We start from the raw sequence: 5,158 nt of genomic DNA, 5'->3' as shown, positions 1-5,158 counted from the left end.
TCAAACTACTTTGTACGCTGGTTTCATATGAATTTTGTATTCACATCATTTCCAAACGCAACAGCCAGAGCGAAAGAGGGGGGTATTTTGCTGTAATTTTCGGAAAATCTGTATAAAACTTAAGAAAATTTGAGATGTACATATGTATATGTATGTAGCTCGATTCTGATAATACTTGACACTGCCTAGTTGCGGTAGAATATTTATTGTTAAGTCGCTAGAATCGGGCTGTTAATGTATGTATATATGTATGTATGTACATATGTATGTAATGGAGTGGGTGAAAAAAGCGCAGTGCCTGACGCTGAAAATGCTTTTGCCAGCTGAGATGCTAAATTATTTAACTAAATAAATATTTTGTACGTTTGCCTTAAGTTAAGTTTATGCTAAATATTTATTCATTCACGGCCTAATGCAATGTTAATGCAAATTTTTTAAATTAGTTTTAACCTATTACTTTTTTGAGTTTTATATACATAGGTATGTTTGTACATACATACTATGTAACTATTTTTAAATATTCAAAATTTATTTTATTTTTGTTTTTAGTTAAATAATCAGCAATTTTATTGGAAGCCAAAAAAAGTGTAAGCGTGGATACTGTATGCATTGTGTTCATGCTTTTTTTCTACAATAAATAGTACAAGCGTTTATTTGTATTTCCATGCAAACATATGTCTGTAAATGCCTTCGATTAGCAAATTATATTAAGAAAATTATTTTTTATCTCAACAAGCTGGCAACGCATTGTGGCACAAAAGTATTCGCACTTTAATGCGCGCCAATTCACATTTTTTCATAGATGCTGTTGCGTTTTTAAGCGATTTTAATTTGTAAATTTTATTATAAAATGATACATATATATGTATATTTAATATTTAAGTAAAAGCAAAACACATGTAAATAAATAAAATAAATGTTAGTAGCATAGTTAATGTTAGCGTTGTAGGGTATGCTTGTATTGTAAGTGAAAAGAAAAATTATTTAAAGAAATGGATTTTTAATTAGCCTAAAATAGTGCGTGAGTAGCAGTAAATGAAAAGTAAAGTGAAATTAGTGTGCATATACTAATGTATAAACAAATACATATATTATATAGTATATGCAATTGTAATTCTAAATAATTTCAACAAACAGATAGCAAAAATAAATTCTCAAAACATTTTAAATAATTGCTTTTTATTTATTTTCTGTTTATTTTTTTTTTTTTGTAACTAAATTTATAGGCAGAAGAATTAGCACGTGCGTGATTTTTGTTTATCAAAATATTAAATACATTTTTTTTATTACATATAAGAAGCATATGGCCCAAACGCAGAATATTCGATGTTTCTTTTTTTTTTGTGAAATGTCATCTTTTTTGGAGGCGTCTTCTGGATATATAGAATTTTTCATTTTTAGGTCCTAGATCAGAAAAAAACAAAATGAAATGAAACAGCAAATGATCGCCCAAAATTTACTTCTCCTTTGGGTTTTAAGCATTGGCCAAAAAGAGCCGTTGAATATCAAGATTTTTGTTTTAAGATCATTGCGAAATTCTTATTTGTTCTTACCGTCAGTTTTTCGATTAAGAATAAACGTTAAATTCGGTTTCTTACTTTTTTGACCTTTTTTTCTAGATATTTTGTGATTTTTATTTTCTCCGATCAAAACCATTTTTTTGTATCTTTATTTTTTCTATTATTTTTAACCGTTATAATTGCGACTGATTTATATTTTTGATCTAAAAAATTAAATCTAAAAATAATGGTTATAATACGATCGCAAAAATTAAAAAACAAAAAACAACGATCAAAAATTTATGGAAAAAATAAATATTCAAAACTAAGAAATTTTCTTGATCGAAAAATAATAATAAAATAACGCTTAAATTTGATCGCAAAAATATAGATCCAATTTTATTCGTTAAGTTTTTATTTTAAATATAAAGATATAACCGCTACGTTTCCTGTTTTTAACTAATTTTTAATAATCAAACCCATTCTTTAGTAATTTTTAGCTATCCTTAAGCCATAGTTTGGTTTCTTGCTTTGTTCAAAGAGTGATAGCTTAGTTGTAATAGTTGCTAAGGGCCGTTTTCTCAAGTAACCTTTAACTTTAAGGTTCACTTCAAAGGTCGCATTAAAATTTATAGTTGTGTCTAAAGTTATGCTAAAAAACCTCGAAACGGAGAGTTTTACGTGGCAAATCGGCGCAGAAAAAATGCAGCATCACGTAATTGTGTAACATGAAAGTACGGAAAATTATGGTATTAAGAAAACATCCAGTCTAAAAAAACAATTTTTTAATTAAGTGTACAGTGCCAAAAAACACTAAGCCCAAAGTCAGTACTAGTAAATGTTTAAGATATATTAAAGCTGAATTAAATTGCATCTGTTAAGTTTTTTGGCAGTATGTTTAGAGATGTGGTTACAATTATAATAAAAAGAACGACGCGTAGTGTAAAAAAAAAAAGTTTGTGTGACAAAATCGAATGTCTCGAGAACGAAACCTCAGTATTTTAAAGCTTTTGACATGGAAAGTTCAGACAAAATACTCTCGTTGGATAAAAAAAAAACGGCGTTAGTTCCATATACTCATGAAATTTGATGTGTTCCATATTAGTCTCGAAATGAGGCCGAACTAGACTCCAAGTTGTCCCGAAAAAGTCCTGAAATAGTTCCCAACTAGGTCCAAAGTGATCCCGAAAAAGTTCTGAACTGGTCGCGAATTAGTCCCGAACAAGACCCGAATTCCTCTGCTGGGCCAACCAAATTTTACCCATGCCATTGTCTTGGTCTTTAAAATTACCTTCAAAAATATGGGAATTTTAAATTCGTTTCCTTTTTGACCGGAAAATGCAGTATGCAATTCACTTTCTTTTTTTAATTTTTAACATCAGATTATGCTCATCTTATGTCAAGCAATCCATTTCCACGGTGCATGAGAACCGAGATATACAATAGCATTTTTGCATTCTCCTTTTTTTCGCTAACTGTTTTCGTTCTCGAGATATTAGATTTGTCACGAAAAAATTCCATTGCCCACATTGTGCGACGCCCACCTAAATCTAGCCACTAACGTATGATATGTTCGAGAATTCGTTCGCGCACATCCCTGCAGTAACGTCTGATTTGTTCGCGCGAACTAACCGGAACTAACTCAATTCAATTTCAATTTTCAATTCAATTCAACTCAATTCAATTTTTTTTGTGCATAAGGATTGGTAAGTATTGAAAATGTCCTTGTAAAATTTATCCTTGAAATTTCGCAATATTTGTTTTTGAAAAAATTTTATGTTAAGGACTTATATAACTCGATAACATCCTCGAATTTCGTCCGTCTAACTTTATCATCTTAAAAATTTACCTATTCGTCTTCGTGAATCCAAAAATTTTTAGTTTTTTTTTAATTCTAAAGAAATTTCCTATTTCATTTAGTACCCATATTGTTATAGTTAAATTCTAAAGAAGGTTCCTCTTGAATTTGGTACTCATATTTTTATTCTAAATACATTACATTGAATTTTTTAAATAATTTTTGTAATTACTTATATCGTTTAAATTACAAAGTCCTTTAAAATAAATCCTGAAGTCAGAGAGGAAAAATAAAAACGCCACTTTAAATAAAAAAGTAGGTTTCAAACCTATTTTTTTATTATTTTTTATGGTAGGAGAGCTTCTCAAACAATATAGAAGCTATGTTTTCGATTTAAGTTGTTGAAAAGTAAAGACTATCTAAATCCCGGAATTATGATAACGACATCCCTAAAATCCCGGGATTATAAAAAGCGAAAAAATTAACATCCCTAGTGCGTACTTCAAGCGAACGAGCGATATACCAACGTTTAATAATAAAAACAATTAGTTCAAAATTCTAATTTTTCTTAGATTAGTAGGGATTTTATGAACATTTCAATGTGGACCTTATTTTGGTATAAAATAATTTTGAGTCTGCCCTACGATTTCAGTGACGTTTTGAACTTCTCGCTTAGTAACTTTAAATTCAACATTGTTCCTGTAAACTAGTAAATGCTTAAGACTATTACCAAGTTTTAAATAAGCTACATAGATTATTTAATTGGAAATGGATAAAGTTAATTGCATTTGCTTATTTAGCAATATGAATCCGAAAGTTCCGCCTTCCCGCGACAGTCAAGTCTACGTAATCGGAACGATCCAGATATGCAACTGGATTATTCAAGTCGGCCAAAAGAGGTCGCCACGACAGTAATCTTCGAAGAAATACATATGTATGTACATGGAATGTTATTAGGCGATCGGAGAATTAAATTGCGTAAGTTCTCTGCGGTTAAAATCATCTCAACTGAACCAGTATTGTAACACTTTACACATGTATGTATATTAGGGTGCCCATCGAAAATGCTTTTCTTATTGAAATTTCAAGACCCTACCCCCTAATTTGATTCGTTTTTATGACAAATATTATTGCCTATTTTTATAGATTTTTTAGAGGTCGTCACCTGTCGATTTATGTCAGAAAATACGATTTTGTAGATTTATAAGTTTTTGAATGACAATTTTTGATTCCATTTCAAAGATCGAATATTATCTGAGAATAGCATATATTAGCCTTTAAAATGGTATATACTAATATATTATCGGACTTGGCTTTTTGGATTTTTTATCGGGTAAAATTAAAAAAAAAAACGTATTTCTCTTAATTTTTAAATTTTGACCATCAATAATTTCCTTTTTCCTTTCGAATACCCCAAGAGCCGTCTCATCGGATGTTGTCATTGTCTATGCTTCGGCGCCATATGCCAGCACCGACATGATGAGTGAGCTATAGAGCGTGGTTTTTGGTACGTCGAGAGAGGACTTTACCTACTTAGTCCAAAGTAGCACTTGTTGGCTAGAGTAATTCAGCGTTGGATTTCCATGCTGATATTATTATCGATGTTAATGCTGGTTCCCAAGTAAACGAAATTCTCTACTTTCTCGCATATTATAACTGTCAATTGATTTATGCAAAAAAATCGCCCAAATTTTTATTCGAGTTGATCGCACTTTAGATCTAGGTGTGCGATATGTAATTGCTTATGGCGTTGAACACATCAAGTTTGGCAGAATCTTATCCAATATATGAATTTAAACATTACTTACACTACTATTTTTATATCGTAATTTTTCGCAGCGCTATTTTCAAATACGAGCTT

This window comes from Rhagoletis zephyria, unplaced genomic scaffold, assembly GCF_001687245.7.
Source record: "Rhagoletis zephyria isolate East Lansing unplaced genomic scaffold, Rhagoletis_zephyria_1.1 Rzeph_scaffold_01000, whole genome shotgun sequence".
NCBI lineage: Eukaryota > Metazoa > Arthropoda > Insecta > Diptera > Tephritidae > Rhagoletis > Rhagoletis zephyria.
The sequence above is the reverse complement of the archived record's forward strand: the minus strand, read 5'-3'. Positions refer to the sequence as shown.